General features: G+C 48.7%; 1 protein-coding gene and 1 pseudogene across 1 annotated transcript in view; both read right to left on the bottom strand.

The window, feature by feature from the left end:
• The window catches only part of LOC130856019 (ubiquitin-conjugating enzyme E2 E2), a 429,172-nt gene that overhangs the window by 35,713 nt on the left and 369,345 nt on the right, over positions 1 to 24,114 (bottom strand). The window lies entirely within an intron of this gene.
• LOC130855504 (putative monooxygenase p33MONOX) lies at positions 19,220 to 23,582 on the bottom strand (annotated as a pseudogene).

The raw sequence follows: 24,114 nt of genomic DNA, 5'->3' as shown, positions 1-24,114 counted from the left end.
TCTGGAGTACCTCGATGGAAACCCTCCTCTTCCACTCACTGGCTGAGCAATGTGCGGCAACCGTTTTAACTTCTGTGGGCCCAGATGGCCTCTTCTACTGTAAAATGGGAACTGCATTACCAGTCCCAACCTCACGGGGCGCTGTGTGGCATAACTGGCCACAGTCTGGACCCTGACCCTCCCCCTGCCACCCCCTGCAGGGCTGATGGGGCGGGGTTGGGGGTGTGAGGTAGCTGGCCCACTGCGGCCCCTCCCCTACCCCCCCAACATCTGTGACCTTCTGGAGCCCCTCCCCAAATACACAGAGCGGAAGGTGCATGACAGAGAAAACGGATGGACTGGTTTACACCCCACATGTACAATTCATGGGAGTTTCTGTCCCGGGACTGACAGGGTGGGCATGGGGGTGGGAGGCTGGCTCCCCTGCTCTAGGCTGAGGATGCTCAGAGTGACTTGCCTTCTGCGGCTCCCCTGGGTCAGGCTGAGGGCCACAGAGGTGGCCCCTGCACTGCTTCCCCCTCCTGTGCCTCCCCCCTCCCTTCCAGGCACATCCCAGGAGCATCTGTGCGGAGAGCCTCTCACTGCTCCTGGGCCCCCACCTCTGACGGGGCTCCACGCACTTCTGTCCATTAATCCTAGATTAATCCACGTTTGTGGGCAGGGGCCTGGCGGAGCCTGTGGCAGGAGCCCTGGGGGAGGAAGCTTGCTGGGGAGGACAGACCCACCGTTTCATCTTCCTGGCCCTCTTTTTCTCTAGGTAAACTGTGTGTGTGTGGGGGGGTGTAAACCAGATCGTCTGAAAGATCCCATCGAAATACTCTGGGTCCAGGTGGGGTTTCCTCAGAGCTGCCTGATGTGAAGGTGGCTGGTTCTGGAAGTATCAACTTGCGATGCATAAAGGGATGCTTGGAAATAATGCTTAGAAAGTGAGTGCTGGATGTGATGACAGGAAGGTGATGAGTTAGAGAAAAGGGATGTCTGTGAAAGACCACCCCCTCCCCCCGCCCCACAAAAAAGTGGATATTCTAAACCAACAAGAGGGATGTGATCAGTGGCCTGGGTGAGCGCAAGACCTGCAGGGCGAGAGCAGGTAGAGGCCCGGGTACCCTGGAGTCGCGCCCAGAGGGGCCGGCAGTGCTCACTGACACCCCTGCAGTTACCGCTCACCTGCAAGGCCACCAAGAGTCCTTCTGGAACAGCACAGTAGTGTTTATTCTCACAGTGTGTAGATTTGGAGGAACACATAGATGGGCCCTGAATAAGTCAGGAACGGGCTTCTGCTCCACAGAGATCCTCTGATGCAAATGCATGATGAGGGAGGGATTTTCTGGTCTGCACCCCATGTGGGGCTCTGAAGGTGTGCAGAGCACTGGCCCATCTGGGGTGGGGGAGGTGTTGGACCGGGGGCCGGCCTCAGAGTCAGCCCTCGGTGGTCCTACTGAATCTTTATCTAAGGGCTTTTCAGCTGAAGACAGTCGCTCCTCCCCTGGCTGTTGGAGCCTCTGGAGGACACAGGGCAGGGGCAGGAAGGAAGGAAGCCTCCAAGGAGGGTACCATTCCTTCCCAAGATTATCTCCTAGCCCATAGGAGTTACTGTCCTAAGGAAGCAACCCAGGACAGAGCCCAGGGAAGCACGTGAAAAGCCAACTCCATGGAGGATGGAGAATAATGCCCTGGCGGAGGGAAGGATGCTAGAATGAGATCCTCAGGAAAGGCTGGCTGGCATCAGCATCTCCTCCTCACCTCAGCTGAGGAGGAGAGGCCCCTACAGGGGACGTTCCGAAGGGTCTGCTCAGAGGGCAAGGGCATGCAGGGATGGGGAGGGGCCTGGAGAGAGACCTAGAGAGGCTGGGAAGTGGGTGATGTCATGAGTAACACCTATTCCTCACAGGGGCCGCAGGGAGAGGCTCTGGGGGTGCAGCCAGGGAGGCTGGGTCCGAGGCAGTGGGACCCCCAGTCTCAGCAAAGACCCCACGTCCAAGCTTGGCCCAGGATTGGCAGAACCCTCCCGTATTCAAGATCACTTTGGCTCTGACAATGAGTTCATGAGTTGCTGTCTGTATCTTGGCCAGTTGGAGCTGCTGTAACAAACTAGCATAGGCTGGGTGGCTCAAACAACAAACATTTATTCCTCATGAGTCTGGAGGTTGGAAGTCAGGTCAAGGTGCCAGTAGATCTAGCGTCTGGCTGGGGGCCCCTTCCTGGTAGCAGACAGCTGACCTCCTCATATGGCAGGAGGACAGTGAGTGGACGCACTCTCTGGGTCCCTTTTACAAGGGCACTAATCCCATCACGAGGGCTCCACCCTCATGACCTAATCACCCCCAACACCATCACATTGGGTTAGGATTTGCACGTGAACAGGGTGGGGGCAGCAGATTCAATTCTCACTGGAGGGAGGGGAGCGTGTCAAGAGGAAACAAATGCACTTTGAAGACATTATAAACAAAGGTCTTCAAAGCAACTTAGAGATTTCATCAAGGAATAAAAAATAGCCTGGCTCCTTCTTCATTACCAAAGTAAAGCAGGAGATGGTTTTGATTTCTACAAATTGAGAAGGCTGGAATTTTTATATATGTTTGTTTGCTAATTCCCTTGAGTCTGAGACTGAATTCCTCCAGTCTGCAGAAAGTGGGGGTGGACTCCAAGCTGAGTAAATTTAACATAGTGAAACATAGAACTGTGACAAACGTTACACACCAAATTGAGGAGTTTGTGCTCACAAACCCACAGCCTGAACAGAGATAAATATTGAAAGCCTCATCAGCACTGTGAGAATGAGTGATACAAGAGAAGAGCAAAGCTGCCCACAATGAACCACACAGTGAGGAAGTGCTGGAAGGGGAGTTCCTGGACCCTGCAGCCTCCTCTGAGCTCCCAGGCCACGGGGAACATGGCTGCTGCCCTGCGTGGGGCTCACCCAGCCCCTTCAAGCCCGCCCTCCGAGTCTTGGCTTAAATGCTGGACTCTTGCACCCATCCCCAGTCCGACTAGGCTGGCTCCCCTGCTGTTCTCTTCTCGGCACACCCTCAGCTGAGACACATCGCATTTGTCATAAATGATGGATTCCTCATTGAACCTGAGCTCAGGGTCAGGGTGGTATCTGTTTTGTTCTCTGGGGCACTCAGAATCTAGTCCCCCCTCCAAAATACCAGTGCAGAGGGACTCTGTCCCGAGACACTTTGCATTATCAGCCAGTGGATTTTCTTTGCTGGAAGCTCCTCCCTCTCCCCGCTGACTCGCCAGAAGCCCCTTACCAGGAAAACCATGGAGATGGGTTGAGGCTTGTCCTGCATGGAAAGAGAAACCCATCAAAACTAGAAGCAAAAATCCTGACAGCATGAAACGTCTCGGGTGACGGGGTTGGTTTATTATCTTGATTGTGGAGGTGGTTTCCCAGATGTTTACATAAGTCAAAACTTATCAGATGGTACACTTTGCATACATGCAGTTGGTTGTGGTCAATTACCTCTCACAAAGGCGGGTGAAAAATAAAGTGTGGCTTTGAGCTGGCTCTCAGCTTTGAACATGTAAAGTGGAAATAAGTTTTGAAAGCCTAGTTCTTAAGAGAGAAAAGCGTCTTTGAATCCCAGACCTGTCTTTTGTTTTTGTTTTTGGTTTTTTTTTTTGTTTTTTGGCTGCATGGCTTGCAGGATCTTGGTTCCCCTACCAGGGACTGAACCCGAGCCATCAGCAGTGAGAGCTCGGAATCCTAACCGGTGGGCCGCCAGGGAAGTCCCCAGACCTGGCTTAAACTGTCAGGAGCTGGAGGTGGTGGGTCTAGGATACTGGAACCAGAGCAGCCCCCAGACACTGGCTGGGAGCACTGGGGTCTGGTCCACCCCAGACTCAGGCCTCATCCAGGGTGCCTGCCTTGGCGGTTGGGATGCTGCTGGGGCTTGTCCAGAGAGCACACATCCAGAACCACCCGGCTGGGTCTAGCATCAAGAAGTGGGGATGGAAACATGGCTTTCCGACCTCGGGAGAGGAGGGTGACTCTCAGGGGACAGGACCCGAGCTCCAAGGTGGGGTCCCTGAGAAGTCCCAGTGTTCTGGGATTTTGCCTCAGAGTGAGCCCCAAAAGACAGGTGGGGGCGTGGATACCTTGGACAGGTCAGGGGACTTGAGAGCAAAGCTGTGACCGCCTGCCTCTCTAGGCTGTGGCGCTGGATGCCAGCTCTCCCAGAGAATCCCTCTGGAGAGCTGAGTGGTCCTGGCCACTCCTCCGGGGACAGTCCTGATGGCCCAGCTGTGGTCACAGAGGCCACACAGAGGCTGGTGGGTACAGGGGGCACACTCTGGGGCAGCTTCCCATCCCTTAGGTCACCTGAGGAGCAGTTGCCCGAAAGGGCAGGATTTTCATGCTGGAAGCAACCGGGTGTTTTGAACTGGCAAGGTTAGCTTTCCCACCTTCAGCAGAAACTAGGGCTCACGAGTCAAGTTCATTTTAGTAGGAGACAAATAGAGACAGTTCCATCTTGGATCACTTGAATTGCTAACTCTGGGTTAGTCAACGTTCAACCTGTTGGAAATGAATGAAGATGGCCCTGCTGGGGGTTGAGGAAGACTAGCCCATCTCCAGGAAGGAGCTGAAGTCTTGGAGGTTCAGGAGGTCGTTTGGGCCTCAGAAGGTGACATTGAATAGCAAAAGCCCAGACTTAGAAAGCCCAACCCCTGCCTTGATGTGGCTGAAAAACTACAGGGGACTTGAGTTCTGCTTCATCTCCCAAGCCCCCCACAGACGCAGGCAGCTCTCAGCCAAGGTGGGCGCGAAGCGGAGCACAGCGGGGGTCTGAGGCAGTGTCACGATCTGCCTCCAGCCTCACCGGCTAAGCGGGAGGCCTGGGTCGCACGGCGGCAGCCCCGCTGTCCGTGTGTGGGGCTGGCGGGGCCTGTTTAGGGCTATGGTTGAGATGGGAGCAAAGGAAGTGGTGCCCAAGAGGACAGTCTTTGTGATCTAGTCATCATTATTCAGTCATTGTTTGTATCATGACCCACACAGAAGACACATCTTGTACTGCTAAAATGAATGATTTAGGAATAAATTGTAGGCTCTGCATTAACTAAGTAGCAGATGTTCAGTCTTCTGGGGAAAAACAATTATATCCTATTTGCAAACCTTCCTTGAAGATCTACACAATGAGCTAAGCACTTCACACTCATTAGGATGGCTAAAATCAAAATCACACGTGATGGCAAAGGTGTGGAGAAACTGGAACCTTCACACATCGCTGGTGGAAATGTGAAAAGGGGCAGCCACTGTGGAAAACAGTCTGGAAGTTACTTTGACAGGTAAACATAGTTATCATGTGATCCAGCAATTCCCACTCCTAGGTATTCACCCCAGAGAATTGAAACTATGTATTTACGCAAAAGCTTGCACAGGAATGTTCATAGCAGGATTAATCATAATAGACCCAAAGTGGAAGCGATCCACATGTCTATGAACTGATAAGTAGATGAATAAAATATGGTCTATGCACACAGTGATTACTCAGCATGGAAAGAGTGAAGTACAGATACAGGCTATGACGTGGGGCACGCTGAATGAAAGGAGCCGGAGAGAAAAGGCCACGTGGTGTATGATTCCACTTACGTGAAATGTCCCTAACAGGCAAATCCATAGAGACAGGAAGTAGGTTAGTGAGTGCCAGGGTCTGGGGGTGAGGATGGATGTGGAGTGACCGCTAGTGGGTACGGCGCCTCTTTTCGGAATCGTGGAATGTTCTGGAATTAGATGGTGATGGTTGCACAACTTCATGCTAAAACCCACTGAACTGTACAGTGGGTGAGTCTCATGGTATGTTAATTATATCTCATTTTTAAAAAGCCTTCTCTTTAAGAACACATTTGCACTCAAATGTAACCCTCACCCCCCCATAGTCTTTGATGATTGTGACAGCAGCAAATTCCATTAACAATACATCCCCCCCCCTCCTCTCACAAAACCCAAAAGAGGGAAAAATGCTACAACTTTCTAAATTGCTCCCTAGCGTGGCTGGAATAGTCACTTCTTCCAATAAATTTTTCATAATGAAAAAGCAAGAAGCTTCTTTTATAGCTTGGGGCATCTGCGGAAGAGGGGCATGGACACTCAGTCATGTTCCTGTCTTAAAGGGGGGTTTAAACAGTTCCTCTGATCTTTTACATGTTGAAGAAGATTATTTTTGAAACTGATGTTTAAATAGAGAAAGTAAGATTTCAGAAGTTGCAGCTTCAAAGCTGGAATTCATGAAGCTGTATAGAAGTCTTAAAGGAGTATCACATAATACAATTAAAGTGTTTCTAACAGTTATAAGGAGATTCTTTTGGGGATAAAAGAATTTCTTATAGGGTTCAAACATATCCTGGACTAAAGAGAAAGGCAAAAACATTGAAAATGTAGGATTTTGTTTTATAAGAACAATAGCGCTTGATAGATCTTAGTTCACAAGGATTTTTAAAAATTTAATTTTCATTTTATATGGGAAAATAGTTGATTTACAATGTTTGTGTTAGTTTCTGCTGTATAGCAAAGTGAATTAGTTATACAGATACATATATCCATTCTTTTTTCAGATTCTTTTCCCATGTAGGTTATTACGGAATATTTAGCAGAGTTCCCTGTGCTATACAGTAGGCCTTTGTTGATTATCTATTTTGTACAAGGGTGAGTCAAGAATTATCTGCAGTCCAGTTATATTAAAACTTCTGTTGGCCACACTGTCTATCAGCACTTTCTGTTCAAGGTTACTGTCTCCCCAGTCACTGCTGTGCAGGTGTGAATGTGTTACATCAGTTCATTTGTAACTGCGGTGCGAGCAAAAATGGATGCCCCACTTGTGATTTGCACAAAAGAAGAGCCGCATGCAGTAATTTGTTTTTTGTGATATGAGGGTGAACCCTGTACCGTTATTTATCAAAGACTTTGTGTGCAGTATGGAGAAAGTGTTTTGTCGCGAAGAAGTGTGTATGAATGGATAGACAAGTTCAAGGAAGGTTGCACAAGTATTAGCCATCAAAAAAGAGCTGGACACCCGTCCAGGTCCACGGCTGATGACAACATTGAGCGTACATGTGAAAAGATTCTGTCGAATAGAGGAGTGACAGCTTTCTGGGATTCTCAAGGGTCAGTTTGGAACATTACCAGGAAAAAGCTCAAAAATCAACAGTGCTCGTTACAGTGAGATGCTTATTGAAGAGCTGAAGCCTAAACTTTGGATTAAACGCAGAGGACTGCTATCCAACGGCGTTGTGATCTTTCATGACAATGTACATCTGCCCACTTCTGCCCACACTGTTGACACTCTGCAAAAAACCTCATTTTGAGGTGTTAAAGCACCCTCCCTATAGTCCTGATCTTGCTCCATCGGACTTTCACCTGTTTGGTCCCCTGAAAGCAGCCCTACGAAGACAAAGGTTCACTTCTGATGAAGAAGTGAAGACAGCAGTGCATTGGTGGCTCGCAGCTCAGCCTAAAACATTTTTTAATGAGGGAATACAAAAGCTTGCTGACAGATGGACCAAGTGGATTGAAAATCAAGGAGACTGTGTCAAAAAATGATGTATTTATCTTTTGTAAAAGTTAATTAAAATAAATTCTACAGCCAGAGTGCAGATAATTTTTGACTCACTCTCGTATATAATAGTGTGTATCTGCTAATCAAAAACTCCTAATTTATCCCTCCACACGCCACCCCCCTTCCTCTTTGGTAACTGTAAGTAAGTTTGTTTTCAAAGTCTTTCACAGGGATTGGTGAAAATCAAGGAGATATACATGTGTGCTTTGCTCCCTCTAAAGAAATGTCACATATAAATTCAAAACACAATTATCTTAATTCACTAAAAGTTTATGGAAGTGATATAAAATCACCTGGTGAATTCTGGTTTGTGCTCAAATCACCTACACAAAACATTTTTCACTCCCTCCATAAAAGGGTTAGAGCCCTGTTTCTTTTCGTTTGTGAGAGAGTGAAATGAAATAAACTCACTTCCCGGGAAGCGGGTGATGAGCTGTCAGTCTTAGGAGAGGCTGGTTTGGACAATGAAAACTGATACCAAGGTTACGTCTACCGTCCAAATGCCCTGTTGCTCCCTGACCTCGCCGCACCACACTCTGAAGTAAGCAGACTTTGGAAAAAAACTCTAAATTTCTGCTTGAGAAGTTTTATCTCTAAAATTTTAAACAAGCCAAGTGTGAGCTCATTTGCACAACATGAACTGTGTTCAGGCTTCTCTCCCTCTTCCCTCTTTTTTAAACAGAACCTAATTATGACAAAGATAACTTTTTCTTTTCTTTTTTTTCTTTTTTCTTTTGTTGGCCACACTGCACAGCACGTAGGATCTTAGTTCCTTGACCAGGGATTGAACCGGGGCCCTGGCAGTGAAAGCGCTGAGTCCTACCCACTGGACCTGACGGAATTCCCAAAGATGACTTTCTTAAAACGCTTCTGGAACAGAAAGCCATCATCCCCCCTTGCCTTCCCCTCTGGCTCTGAGCAGAGGCAGCCAGCTTGGACTCTGCAAGGGGCCCCTCTGGGGCTCTTCCCTGGGGGACACAGCAGTCCCCTGACCAGGTGGGCGGTGACCCTCTGCCCAGGGCCTTTCACCTGCTCCACGTGGACCCCGCACCTGCCCCAGCACCTTAGCTGGGGACCCCGGGCATCACTGTCCACACTGGCTTTGAGTCCACCCTGGGATGTGAGGAGGGGCAGGGTTTGTCTCTACGGGTCCAGCTGCTCCTCCTTCCCCCCTCCCACCCCCAACTCATCGGCTCTGATTTGGCTTCTTCAGTCAAGTAAAATCACCAGATTCTGACTCCTTGGTATGTTACGAAACAGATGACAAACCTACAGAAACTGGCACCACTGCCCCACCCCATCCCCTTGAACGGGCAGGAAGTTTCACGCTCACTTGCCTGGCCTCGCAACAAGCTCCCTCTTTCTCAGATGAAGACCACCGACGCATCCGGAATCCCTTATCAGGACGGAAGCAGGCCTGCCTTGGGGGCCCTGGAAGCAAAACACCCACTCTGACTGCTTTGGGTATTGCAGGCGGGCCGTCCACAGCTTAGGAGACACCACTTTGGGGGGCTGTCCCCATGCTGAGAGACACAGCAAGCGCCCAGCTTCAAGGAGCTTTCTCCAGAAGCCCTTTCTCATCAGAGCCGGCCGCAGCGGCAGAGCCCGCGCTGAGGGCCTGTCAGGCTCGGCCTCCTCCACTGGGCTGTGGGTCTGGTTTTATTTTGGTCTCGTCAGATTCTGGCTGGAGTCTGTGCTCGTATCGCCAGCCCATTCGTTATGCCCATGAAATAATTATGCGAGCGATAATAGCAGTGAATAGTCACAACGACAGTAGACCTCCTTTACTCAGCACTTAACAGGGGCCCAGCGCTGGGCTAAAGGTCTAAGCTAAAGTTTCTCGTTTAATCCTCATAAACTCACAGAGGTCAATAAGCCCCATAAACCCATGCCGGCTAGGATGCTCTGTCTGAATCCCAAATCCACTGAGGGCTCCCTCTTCCGTGCCTGGCCTGGGCCCTGAGAATCGGGCTGCATTTCAAACCCCCAGAGGACTGAACCTGTAAAGGCTGTCACGCCCCTCAAGGCCGTGGTCCCTGGGGGCTGTGGTTGTTGGTGACGTCCTCGCACAGATGGATGGCAAAGCCATGGGCCTGCCTCTTCACGTCGGAGGTTGAGGGAAAGGTTACACGCTCTGAAAAATCAGAAAGAAAATCACGCAGTTGGTAGATTCGTATCAGAGGAAAGCAAAGTCTGTCGTTCCTATGGTGGACACTCAACATTATTCTGTGAACTTGAACCCCCTTCTTGCTAGAACTCCCTCTTCGGACTTAGTGGACCGTTTGATGTCTCTGTAGGCGAGGTGTTTCCCAAGCTCATTTTCTCTGACTCTGTCACGTTCTTGAGCCCTAGATTTTCAGGCCATGTAAAATGTAGGTGGAAAAACAATTTCTCCCTGAATTTTCTCTCTCATCTTGATGTTTAAAACACCCTTTGGAGAACCCTCTTACACTGTTGGTGGGAATGCAAATTGGTGCAGCCACTATGGAGAACACTATGGAGGTTCCTCAAAAAACTAAAAATAGAGCTACCATATGATCCTGCAATCCCACTCCTGGGCATATATCCAGAGAAAACTGTAATTCAGAAAGATACATGCACCCCAATGTTCATATCAGCACTATTTACAATAGCCAAGACATGGAAGCAACCTAAATGTCCACTGACAGATGAAAGGATAAAGAAGATGTGGTATATGTACACACACACACACACACACACACACACACACACAAAGGAATATTAGTCATAAAAAAAAATGAAATAATGCCATTTGCAGCAACATGGATGGACCTAGAGATGATCATACTAAGTGAAGTAAGTCAGACAGAGAAAGACAAATACCATGTGATGTCACTTATATGTGGAATCTAAAATACGATACAAATCAACATGTCTATGAAACAAAAATAGACTCACAGAGATAGAGAACAGACTTGTGGTTGCCAAGGGGGCTGAGGGGTGGGGGAGGGTTGGATTGGGAGTTTGGGATTAGCAGAGGCAAACTATTATATATAGAATGGATAAACGACAAGGTCCTACTGCATCACACAGGGAACTATATTCAGTATCCTGGAACAAACCATAATGGAAAAGAATATGAAAAAGAATATATATATGTATAACAATCACTTTGCTGTACAGCAGAAATTAACACAGCATTGTAAATCAACTACACTTCAGTAAAATTTTAAAAAGTTAAAACACCCTTTGGAGCCCGGGTGATTGAGGTGCTGGGAACACATCATCATCAAGTTAACCAGAATTAGCAGTGAGTTGTTCCAGGGCTGCAACATTGAGGTTTCAAAATCTAAACATTTCCCAAGAAACTTTGCAAATTAATATTAGCAGAGTCTTTAAATTCCTTCTTAGAAACAGATAGTGAATGAATCCTAAGTATATAAACAGTAGAAACCCAAACAGGACAACCCCTCATTGGTGTTAATTTTAAACCCACTCCAGATGTGAAATTTCCATGTGGGAGTTCTAGACAGCACACCTGACCTCCAGGCTCTGCCTGCGGTGAGTGGACCTTCCCTCGGCTACACTTTCTTAGTCAGGGAGCAAAATTAACCCTCCTTCCTCTCCTTTCTGCCCTGCACTACCTCCCCCCAACCCCGATCTCTCCATGAGTGCAGTTGTACCTAATTTTCTCAGGGCTTGTAAACCTTTATCTTTGTTTTATTTCTTTGGCTACATCGGTTTTGCCCTGGTGGCGCCAGCAGGTACAGGTACTAATGCGGACAGTGCTGACCAAGCTGCCCTCTGGATCCAGGGGCAGAAGTGGGACAGCAGGACGCCCACCCGGGCCCATCCCGGGCAGCTGCTCCATCTCCCTGCTCTGCTGGCTCAGAGGACCAAGTGCGCGGCCATGGCCAGAGCTCACGCCCTGGGCTCCTGCACACTCTGTCTGGTGCCTGGGCCCCGAGTGTGTCCCGCTTCCTAAAAGCCTGCCCTTTCTTCCTCCTCTGTGTGTGTGTGTGTGTGTGTGTGTGTGTGTGTGTGTGTGGTCTTCCTCCCTGTCCCTGGTCCTCGTGAAATCTCTTCCGCTTCTGGGCCCCATTCCCTCCCACCGCCCTCTTTCCTGCCTTTCCTCACACTATATTACAGGAAACCTCAAACACACTCAGAAGTGGACCAAATAGTATCAGAACTCTCCTGTTCCCGTGCTGGGGTTTAACAGTGCGAACAGACAGCCCCTGGTGTTTTTGTTTTTGTTTTAAAAAATTTTATTTATTTTATTTTTGGCTGCATTGGGTCTTAGCTGTGGCCTGCGGGATCTTCGTTGGGGTACATGGGCTTCTCTCTAGTTGTGGCGGGCGTGTTTTCTCTTCTCTAGTTGTGGCGCACAGGCTCCAGGGCGCGTGGGCTTAGTTGCTTGGTTGCATGTGGGATCTTAGTTCCCTGATCAGGGATCGAACCTGTGTCCCCTGCATTGGAAGGTGGATTCTCAACAACTGGACCACCAGGGATCTGCTCTCCTACTGACTCCTCGCCATCTCATCCGATCCCATCATTCTGAAGCAAATCCCAGACACTGTATCACTTCATCCACAAATGTTTCAGGATGTATCTCTAAGGATCTTTAAAAAAACGTAACCATCATGCTATTGTCACACCAAAGACAACGAACAATTCCAGAAAATCATTACATCTCCCTTACTGTCTAAGAGCGTTTTTTTTTTTTTTAACAGATTGTTTAAAATGAAAACTCAAATAAGGTCCACACATCACAAATGGTGGATGTTTCCTAGGCCACTTTTAATTTACCCTCCCCGCTAACACACACCCATGCACGCACACACGCACACACACGCACACAGACACACACACAAATACATCCCCTGTCCCTGCGATGTCTCTGTTGCACAGGACCTGGGTCACGCTTCTTGCAGCCTCCTGGAGCTGGGCTTTGTCACTCACACCTCACATTCTCCTTGGACATCCCCTCTGTCCTGCAACTGTGGGCTCAGAGTCTGCAGTTACCGGACAGGGGTGCTGTCCTGTGTGTTGATTGCGGATTAGGGGCTGAGAAAGGACCAGCGAGGTCCCCGCACATCACATCGTGAGTGCCCGCTGAGGGTATCGGGGGCTTGCCCTGCAGGTGGGTCCTCTGGGTGAGGTCCTTCCCTCCATGTCCCGGGGAAAGGTCCTCTGCGGTCTGTACCACTGTGGCCTAGGATCCTGTGCCTGGGGCAGCCCCTCTGGCCCTGCAAGATGGGCCCTCGCCAGGCCCACGGGCTCCAGCATCTGGAGACACTTCTGGGGAGCTAGCCGCCAGGGTCTCCCTGTTTTGGGCCTGGCCTGGTTTTTTGATGGAGCCAATGCCCGGTTCTGAGACAGGCTGGGACCTGGGACCTGGGCCCCTTTGCTGCAGGGCTTGCACCTGGACAAATGTCTCCTCAAGAAACAAAATACGAAGAAACGATAAGGGACTCACAGTAACTGCGTGCATGGGCAGTTGGGGCAAATTATGGAAAACAAGATACAAAAAGACCAAAACCCTTACTGACACTTCTGAAGAGAGTAAGAGTAAGAGACAGTAAGTCGGGAGCAAAAGCAGGGTACTGTGCAGCCCCCTGCACACAGCACCACCTAAGGGGTGGGCAGACCACCCAAGCCACCCCTCCATCCGACCCCCGGACACACCCCTACCCTCACCCCATATAAGGAACCAGCTCGCGCTGCCTCTGGGAGCGGGCAAGGGAACGTGTTACTTGTTCTCACTCTCTCCTGCTGCAGCAGGGACCCCGATAAAGCCTGGCCTGGATGTCTCCTCGGGCCTCTGATCAGCTCCTATTGATTAAGGAGGCCAAGAACGCTGGTCGGTAACAGCTTGGCCCTTCCACCTGGCGTCTCTAAGCCACGGCCTGGCCTGCAAGGGCGAATGGACATTTTTGCGCATCTTATCTTTCTTCTCTCCTTTTTTCCTTCCCACCTCCAGGCGGGCCCAGGAGCCGCTGTTCTTCTATCTGCCCTTTCTGCCTGCATTGTTTTTACGAAAGTCTCCACCCACAGACAGACCTCAGGAGTGCAAAGGGATTTAGATGACTCAAGGTCATGGTCAGGCTGCAGAAGCCCAGCTTGGAAATTCAGACATCGAAACCCACCTGTCCCTGCTGAACCACCTAATCCACCCCTGAAATGTTGCTACTAAAGAAAAAGCCATCCATGAAAATTTTTTTCTTATCAAATTTAGTGAGGAAAAAAATCATGACGTATTTTCTCCCAATGTATTTTCTAAGATACTTCAACTGGTTTCACAGGTAGAAACCTCTGTCAACTGAACAATGAAAATAAGTACATACACGTCATAAACAACACATGAAGGTATATAAGTCTAGCTCATCCATAGAATGTAAGGCAACAAAGGTCTTTTTTGAACTCACCAAAGGAGCAAGAGGGGTCCAGGGCAGAGCCTGGGAGGGAATCATCTCCTGTAAGTTTGTCTCTCTTCCTTGTCTTCACTAAGTTTTCAACCTTTGGGCTCACAATTACTTTGCTCTCAAGCTGCACTTCAAAGAATATACAGATAAACATCATTAGGGAGAAATAAAGGCTGGGCACACGGGTTCTTGGAAATGTGGGAATCGTGTGGTTGTAACAAGAAGCCGAGAGTCGTAGTCGGTGCCGCCTCTGCACATTCCTGGCCGGGTTTACGTTGCTGGGTAAACTGGGTTCCTGCAAACGTGGTGAGCATCAACTCTGTGCCGTATGATTGTGTTTGACGAGACACTGTTGTGTTGATTAAACTGCTCTTGTGTTTTTGCTTGCCTGGAGGTCAAAATATCACTGATTTCAACATCTTTATTTAGTGTGCTGTTGGATAAAATGTCATTGCACTGGAAACACCACCACCACCACCAAGAAGCTATTGTCTAAAATGTGGGTTGAGAGCCACTATGCTGTGAAGTTAACTCAACCGTAGTCATGATCGAGGCAAGGCGGTCACCTGGGGCTTTCTCCTGGATTTTCTTCTGCAGCTGATGCTAATTTCCTCCCAGGCACATGGACTAGGATGAAGGTTAGCTTCTCAGAAAGCCAAGAGGGACAGCCATTGATACTCTAAAAACTCTTACCAACATAGTACTTACCTGCTCCTCAGGGGACCAGAGTTAAACAGCACTTTGAATTATTGATACTCGCGGTAACAAGGATGAATCCCCCAAAACGTGCTGAGTGAGAGAAGCCAGACACAGCAGATTACACACTCCCTTCGTATGGAATCGACAACAGGCAAACCACAGAGATAGAAATCAGAATGTGTTCCCTGGGGGTCGGGAGGGAAATTGACAGGAAGGAGGCTTAAAGGAATGTTCTGGGATGAATGAAATGTTTTACATCTTGTTTTGGGCGGTGGTTACACAGATGGATGCAATTGTCAAAATTCATCAGAATCAACATCCAAGATCCGTGCATTGTTATGGCATGTTTAGAAAGTTTGAAATAAATGAAAAAAAAAAAAAAAAAAAAAAGAATTCAAGAGTCCCTTACATTCAATTGTTATTAAATATGTCTTTGAATAAACTTTTATAGGCTTTGGGGTTGGAGGGCCTGAGTTTGAATCCCAGTTCCACAACTCCCAGCTGGAGGAGGCTGGGCAAGTTAATTAATCTTTCTTAGCCTCACTTTTCTCACCTATAAACCAGGGGTGAAAACAGTCCTCAGCTCATAAGGGTTTGTGAACATTGGATGGACTAAAGCCCGCAAAGCTCTCAGTCACTGATGAAAAAGTATCACGTTCCTCTGCTTCCCTGAGCATTTAAGCCCTCCATCCACTGCATGTTGTCACCATGCACACTGTCCCGAGACTTCACCTCCAGGCCGTTCTGTCATCCTCAGAGGCTCTCCTGGGCCCCCGTGGTCCCCTGCATCTCAGCATCACTGAGCTCAGGTCCTGCAATCTCGGGACTGGCGTCTCTGGTGGTTTCCAGTGGGCTCTGCCGCCTGCAGTTCGTGTTGCCCACAGTCCAACCGCCTCCAAGTCTGTTGTGGACAGAACCCCTCTGCTGGTGTCCCATTCATGTGAACCCAGGATTTTTGGGGTTCCGGCTCCAGCTGGCCTCACCCAGGCCTGCATCTTTGTTCCCAGTTGTCTCTCTCCATTCCTTCCACGTCTCAAGGGCCGGGAAGCCTTCCCTGACCCTCTAGGCAGCAGCGACTCCTCCCTTGTCTGAACATTCCAGCTTTTTATTTAATTCAAGTTAAATTTGTTCAACATCTTCCATCGGTGCTTGCTCGATACAAGTGTATAAAGTAAATGCTCCAAGAAGGAAAGGGTTTCAAGCACTCCTGTATTACCCTAGCATCCGCCTAGGAAGTCCTCCACAAATATTTGGTGAAGGTCTCTCAAAGCCCTTCCATGCAGACAATCTCCACAGATCCTCAAAGCTACAGTGTGGGGCCTAAAGGGACCTCATCTGCTCATGACAGATGCGGAAACTGAGGCTGAGAGAGAGAGACGGTTGTACAGTCCCAGCCAATGTGGGCCTCTGGCCCAGCTTCTACCTTCTACCTTCTCTCCATCTCCCCGGCACAGGTGAGCCAGGGCCCTGCCCCAGAGGTCGATGGCATCTTAGAGTGGGAAAGGGAGCACTGGTGTTCATGGCATCTAAAATGATCTCTGGGAAAAAAGGCAGGTTACCGAATCTCATATCCACTGATGATCGTGGTTTGCCTGCTAAAACACTTTAAAAATGGTTAATAGTTTTTTTTAAAAAAATGTACAATTTGATATTTTTTTCTTATTATTAATGTATATATGGCAATCCCAATCTCCCAGTTCATCTCACCCCAACCCTCCCCACTTTCCCCCCTTGGTGTGCATATGTTTGTTCTCTACATCTGTGTCTCTGTTTCTGCCTTGCAAACCGGTTGATCTGTACCATTTTTCTAGATTCCACATATATGCATTACTATACGATATTTGTTTTTCTCTTTCTGACTTACTTCACTCTGTATGACAGTCTCTAGGTCCATCCCTGTCTCTACAAATGTCCCAATTTGTTCCTTTTTACGGCTGAGTAATATTGCATTGTACACATGTACCACATCTTTTTTTTTTTTAATTTATTTATTTATTTATCTATTTATTTTAAAGCTGTGTTGGGTCTTTCCTGCTGCATGCAGGCTTTCTCTAGTTGTGGTGAGCGGGGGCTACTCTTTGTTGAGGTGTGTGGGCTTCTCATCGTGGTGGCTTCTCTTGTTGCGGGGCACAGGTTCCAGACATGCAGGCTTCAGTAGTTGTGGCACATGGGCTGAGTAGCTGTGGCTTGTGGGCTCTAGAGCACAGGCTCAGTAGTTGTGGCGTACAGGCTTAGTTGCTCCACAGCATGTGGGATCTTCCTGGACAAGGGATCGAACTCATGTCCCCTACATTGGCAGGCAGATTCTTAACCACTGCACCACCAGGGAAGTCCCCAGTACCACATCTTCTTTATCCATTCATCTGTTGACGGACATTTAGGTTACTTCCATGACCTGGCTATTGTTAAGTAGTGCTGCAATGAACACTGGCGTGCATGTATCTTTTTGAATTATGGTGTTCTTTGGGTATATGCCCAGTAGTGGGATTACTGGGTCATATGGTAACTCTATTTTTAGTTTTCTTAAGGCACCTCCATGCTGTTCTCCATAGTGGCTGTATCAATTTACATTTCCACCAACAGTGCAAGAGCGTTCCCTTTTCTCCACACCCTCTCCAGCATTTACTGTTGGTAGACTTTCTGATGATGCCCATGCTAACCAGTGTGAGGTGATACCTCATTGTCGTTTTGATTTGCATTTCTCTAATAATTAGTGACGTTGAGCAGCTTTTCATGTGCCTCTTGGCCATCTGTATGTCTCCTTTGGAGAAAAATAGTTTTTTAAAAAATAATTTTTATTGGCGCATAGTTGATGTACAAAGTAGTGTTAGTTTCAGGTGTGCAGCGAAGGAAGTTGGGGTCCGCCCCCCCACCCCCACCCCAGAGCCCTGCACTGCTTGCCCTGGGCCCTGGTGCTGAAAGCGAGGAATCCTAGCCACCGGACCACCAGCTAATTCCCCAAATGGTTAATCGTTCTTGATGGGAGGTCCTGGCAGAGTTAGCGGGGAGGCAAGAGAAGATTCTTTTTTTTCCTTCCCACCGTCCCATCCGTCCTTCCTTCCCTCCTTCCTCCCTCCCTCCCTGCCTCCCTCCTTTCCTTCCTTCCTTTCAACAGTGCCATCTTTATTTTTAGGGGCTTATTCCTTTCATTTGCTGACCCATAACCAAGCTACAGTTGTGGAGACCAGATACATCACCAAGGTCCTTGCAGTTATGCATTCATCCTTTTCCAAGAATATGTGGGCAGTAATAATAGTCATTTTATCACGTTTTTGACCAAAAATAACACATATAAAATATTTTCTTTAAAACTAGTAATTTTTGCAAAAGTATAAAGATCTGATTATACATTCTATTATTAAAAAAATTTTTTTTTGAGAAAGTAGTAAGGATTTTTATTGTCAAAACAACTAAGAGATATAAACATAACAGAAGACAGAAGTAAATTAATTGCTCTGATCATTTTAGACTCTGGGGCATCTCAGCTCCTTGTGTAGACACCATACTGTCCAGAGCAAAAGACAGCAGGAAGTGGAGACGGTGTTCAAGACAATGATTGAACACGTACACAGTGTGGAGAAAAGACAAGGTGGTTTCCCTAGTTCCCTTCCTCAGCGACCTATGTGTTTATAAAGGTAGACGTCTCATTTGGGGGGAAAATGACTGCGTACAGAAAAATTTTTAATTCTTCCACCTCCCAGGAAATACTTTTTCTTGTCCTGGCCTGAACAAGAAAATCAAAACAGGGTGACATTAGTTTCATATGGACCTCAAGACAATACTCGAACTGCTGTTGCTGCCTTCTTTAAGAAAGCTTAACGTCCATTTATCTATACCTAAGCAGGAGACTGAATTTTCTTCCTCAGGAAGTTTTCAACTAAGTGGGAGTTACATTAATCCCACTTTAAAGTGCAACAAAGGATATGTAAGACTAGTGTTTGTTCTGTGACACACAAAAAAGAAGCATCCCTCCAACAGCCCTGGCCCAAGAGGTACTACAGTTAAGAACTGGCTGCAGGACAAAGCGGTTCCTGAGGTCTACCAAAAAGCAAGGAGACTCCGGTTTCAGCACAAAACAGAGGGGATCCCTGCCAAGGCTGGCTCTTAACTGTACCCAAGTCTCACACAGCTCTTGGGTCCCCCTAACTGACGAGGCCGGAACACCCAGTGCCAGCACCGCCAAGAGGGCCAAAGTCGCCTAAACTAGCCAGTGAGCTGCCTCTACGCCATGCCAGGTCCGTGCCCACGTGGACAGGGGTAAAGTCGTCAAGAAGCCTTGCTTTTGGAGCAGCACAAACATTATTCACCTCGTAAGCAATGATCAGAGTTCCTGGCTGGGGTAAATGATACAAAACTAGGTAATGAGGTCCCCATGCATCACTGCTGGGATTCAGTCTAACTTTAAAGCAACACAAAATGGCTTCTTCCACACAAGGACAGCTTTGCACTAATGTTTCTCAAAAACCAATTACATCTCCAGTTCTCGCCTCAGTTTGAGACATTTTTAAAAAGGACAAAACCAAACGTTTCCTATGTCAGAGCCAAGGTGAAGGGGAGCTGGGCTCAAGACACCCTCTATCCAGAGTCCCCGAAACAGAGAGAGCTCTGGAAGCTAGTGGGTGGGAGAACATTCAGGTCCCGGGGTTTGAGACCGTGGGCCCGCAGCGGCTGTTTCTTCCCTTTTATCATGGGGATGTCCCCTTGGGGTGGCTTGAATGTTGCTGAATCCTCGGTCGTTCAGGTGGCCTGCGTGAGAATCAGTTCCGTTGGAGGAGGTTTCCGGGCTTCTTTATAGGCTGGATGGCGAAACCTCCTGAATCAGCCTTCTGGGGGAATCTTGGTCCAAAGAGGCACCATTTATCTTCCGAGCTTCTGTCTTTATCCTCACTTCCAGAACCCATGGTGCTAAGACTGGGGCCAGGTACGGCTGTGGAGGAACCAGACGTGGACCAGCCTCTGGGCTTATGCTTCGGGGAAGCGTGCGGCTGCTGCCTGGAGTGGACTGGGGGTGGGGGGGGTGGGGGGGAGGCTTGCTGCTTCTCTTCTCTTGTTATCCCTCCACGCCGAAGCTTCAGTCTGTGGAGTGCTTCTGCCACTCGAAGGTATCTGGTGTCCTCGGTGGTGGGGCCCTTGTGGGGTGTGTTGTCAGCATTTCCCAGCCCTGCCTGTTACTCAAAATGCTGAGTGCTATCCTGGGTCTGTTTTGGGATTAGAGAACTCAGGATGACATGGGCAGCTTTAGTCTTCACCACGGGGCCCTGGTCCGCACTGTCCATGGCCGATGGCAGGGGCAGCGCACGGGAGGGGACGCTGGCCTCTCCTTCCTCCACCAGACACTTCGGCGGTCTTGAAGCCCCTGAAAGACTGGGATCTGGGTGCTCTTTCCATACAGATTCGGAGCCGAGTCCTGCCACCAGAGTGAAATGATGTGACGATTATGCTGACGGACAGATATTAACGAGGAACATCGTCCAGCTGCTGCAAATGAGCGAAGCTGCCCGGGAAGAGTCCATCCCTTCCAGAGGTTCTGTTCTGCTGCTGCCGCGGAGCTGCCTGCGGCCCGAGCTCCGGCACCAAAGAGGCTCCGAGGACCCACGTCTCTCGACAGGCTGCGGCACCTTAAATTTTTTTTTAATTGAAGTATAGTTGATTTACAATGTTGTGTTGGTTTCAGGAGTACAGCAGAGTGATTCAGTTATACATGTATATGTACCTGTTATTTTTCAGATTCTTTTCCCCTACAGGTTATTATAAAATATTGGGCAGAGCTGCCTGTGCTGTACAGGAGGTCCTTGTTGGTTGCCTATTTCATACATAGTAGTGTGTGTGTATTAATTGCCAGTGCCTAACTTATCCCTCCCCTCCTCTTTCCCCTTTGGTAACCATAAACTTGTTTTCTGTATCTGTGGGTCTGTTTCTGTTTTGTATATGTTTGTTCGTAAGAGATGATTATACGAAGTGAAGGAAGCCAGATGGAGAGAGGCAAGTATCATAAAATATTGCTTATATGTGGAATCTAAGGAAAAAAAATATACAAGAGAAGATTTCAAAGCGCCAGCGTTCAGGCCTTCCACACCAGCTACCAGGAAGGCAAGTCCAAGAAAGCTTCTTCAGTGGCGGGAGTCCCCCTGGAGGTGCCCAGGCCAGAGAGCAAACGAACCCAGGGGCGAGCATCACCTGTCAGACCTGTGAGTCAGCTGCTTCCTCCGGTCCTGGACACAGATGCCCCGCCTGGGACCACAGTGCCAAAGGCTGGCAGAGCGCCTGGTGGTCCGGGGACACCCTGCGCCCCTAGACCCGGCCCTGCTTCCCTGAGTTATCCTGACCTCACACCCTCCCGCTCCATCCCCCGGGGCCGCCCTAACACAGCACCACAGACAGTGGCTTACACGGACGTGCACTGCCTCACGTTCTGGAGGCTGGAGGCGTTGGTGGGGCCGGGGTCCCTCGGGAGGCGCTGGGAAAGGATGTGTCCCAGGCCTGGCTCCCAGCTGCTCCTAGGTCCCCTGCTCCAGTCTTCACACGGGGCTCTCCCTGTGCGGGTCTGTGCCCACATTTCCCCTTTTTATGGGGGTACCAGTCACACTGGAGTGAGTAGGGACCCACCCTGCTCCAGCATGACCTTATTTTATGAAATCACATCTGCAAGAACCCCATTTCCAAATGAGATCCCATCAAGGTTAGGACTTTAACACATGAATTTTGGGAGGCCACGGCTCAGCCCACAGTGTTCCTCAAACTCCAGTCATTTTTTTAAATCACCTCCGTGATGGCTCTCCTGAATAATATGCCATCTACGCTGTTATTTATTTGCTATTAGCTCTCTCTCTCTCTCTTCTTTTTTACCAAGACCATAACGCTCTATACCATAAATGGAAAGCCGGTATCACACAGCGGGAGGATGTCAATGGTAAACAGGATACAGAAAACACACAAATATACACACAAATAACATAATAAACAGAAACACATAACTATTAAAATAAGCATTTGTCAATGAACTACCCGGAATCATTTTTCTATCTGGCCCCTCTGGCTGTCAATGCCCTTCGGAAAACACATCATCTAATCTGGATGCGGCCTGGCAGGCATTTCGAGAAACAACCCCAAAAGCCAAGAAGGAAGGCCCCGTCCCCGTGAGCATTTCAGGCGCTGGGAGGGTGGGGGCAGAGGCTGTGTCTGCCGGGCCGGGGAGGGGAGCGTGAGCCGAATTACTCTGCGCCCACCCAGGACCGCAGGTCAGAGCATCTGAGCGACCTTCCAAGTCACATTTCATAGGAGGGAAACACGGGCCGCAGAGGGGTGCCGGGGCCGAGGCTGGAACCCCATCCTCTCACTTGAGTTCAGTGAGCCCCTCAGTGGCCTGGAGCCTCCAGGGCCCGCATACTGGGGTTTGCAACCCGCCCCCCAAAACAATCAAAAAACCCCAAACCACCTGAAACTAACACAACATGGCAAATCAACTGTACTCCAATATCAAATAAAAATTAACAACCCAAAAAAGAGGTTTTCACTGCATCCGGGCTCCATCCTGCAGGGGACAGGACATGCCAGGTGTTTCCATGCATCTTTAAGAGCTCATTTGGGTTTATTTATCCTAAGACAATGGGTACATTGGGTGAAGAGGGTTCGCCTAACTGGCCCCCGCCCCCCAACTGTTTGCTGCAGAGAATTTTGTGCTGTTGTTTGATTGGTCACGTTTATGCTTTGAAAATATAGTAGTTGCATATGGTTAAGATTCACACAATACTAAAAGTAGGTGGTAAGAAGTTTTCTTCCCAGTTCTAACTTATAATACCCTGATCCTCTCCTTGGACAGTGGCTGCTGTGACTGTTTCTCGTGTGTCCTGCTGGAGATAGGAAGGTGGTGTGGTCACTTAAACAGAAGCACCCGTGAAATATATGAAACAAATTTCACCAGAATTAATAACTTTGGGAAAAACCCCTCAATCTCCACTGATCCCGTGTTTCTACCCTGCCCTCTATTTAACTCATTTTTTCTTTCCTCTTCCTCTTTTATTTTTTACATGAAAAAAATATATTGGAGTACAGTTGGTTTACAATGGTGTGTTAGTTTCAGGTGTACTTTTCTCTTCCTCTTTTAATTCAATTTTAACCCTTTCCTATTTCTGAGTTAAGAAAGCAGGAGAGGAACAAGGCAGGTGTTTTTATTTCTAGCATGCAGACAGGTACATGTTGGGAGGGAGGCTATGTGACTTGCCCAGGTCCCAGCTCACCTGGTCCCAAGCCCGTGCTCTCTGCCTGTGCTTCCTTCTGGAGCAGAACGGCAGCAGGGCAGTCACATGACTGTTTCCGTTTGGGTGCAAATGCACACGGCATCAGGCTGATTTGGTTCCTGGGAGGATGCACTTTGTCTTTTATCTCTGTGATTCTCCTGCATCCGGACATGGTTTAGGGATGCAACACAGGCATACGGAGTGCATGAGTTCAACTTAAAAAAGTACAGTTTGCTGTGCCGTGGGATTTCCAGGTAACCATATTCAGGGGAAGCTGGAAATCGAGAGTTGGTATTTGTGAGAGATGCCAGGTGAGTGATATCAGGTCATCAGAAAGCAGACAAGATGAGATCGTCACATGAGAGAGAAGGTGAGAAGACAGGGCTGAAAATCGGGGCTCAGAGACATTCAGAGGGTGAAAAGCTGTCTTTGGGGTGAGAATCAAACCTGAGCCGAGAGGGAAAGGAAACTCTGGAAGAAGGGTTACAGCATGGAAGGCACTGGAGGCCCGAGGATGGACTGCTGGGAGATGCTGTTGGCTTTGATGAGCAGTGAGTGGGTTTGAGTGAGTGGATTCAGGAAGGTGGCAGAAAGGAAGCCAGGTTGTGTGTGTGTGTGTGTGTGTGTGTGTGTGCACGCACGTGTGTGTATGAAGGCGGGGGGGGGGAGAGGAAGTCCACCTACCGTTTCTGTGCCCCCATCTTGGTCTGGGTCTGCCACAGCTCTATGAGGTTGGACTGGCCATGTTTTTATTCTGAAGCCTGGCATTTCTCTCAAGGGCACCAGTGCCGCCTAATGAGGGCAACTCGAGTGAATCCACAGCAAAGAAAACGGAAAGTGATATTTTAATTTCATCCAGCCTGACACACCACCGGTTGCAAGGAGTGTGCCTGCAATTCTGAATCATAAATGTGTCAGTGCATTATTTCATGGAATAGAGACATGTTCTGGCCAAATTGGCTGTGATGTGAATAAACATTAGTTTTCTACTGAATTCAGCTATAAAATGACTAGAAATCTTCCCATGGGGATTGGGAGAAAAAAAAAAAAAAAAAAAAGACAGAAAAAAGCAGAAACCTGCTGCCAGAGGAAGAGAAAACTGCTGCAGAGCTGGCATGGCTGGCTGGGCTGCTGGTTCTGTGGATGGCTGGGTGGCTGATTCTGTGGCTGGCTGGGTGGCTGGCTCTGTGGCTGGCTGGGGGGCTGGTTCTGTGGCTGGCTGGGGGGCTGGCT

This window comes from Hippopotamus amphibius, chromosome 6 (genome assembly GCF_030028045.1).
Source record: "Hippopotamus amphibius kiboko isolate mHipAmp2 chromosome 6, mHipAmp2.hap2, whole genome shotgun sequence".
Taxonomy (NCBI): domain Eukaryota; kingdom Metazoa; phylum Chordata; class Mammalia; order Artiodactyla; family Hippopotamidae; genus Hippopotamus; species Hippopotamus amphibius.
The sequence above is the reverse complement of the archived record's forward strand: the minus strand, read 5'-3'. Positions and strand labels throughout refer to the sequence as shown.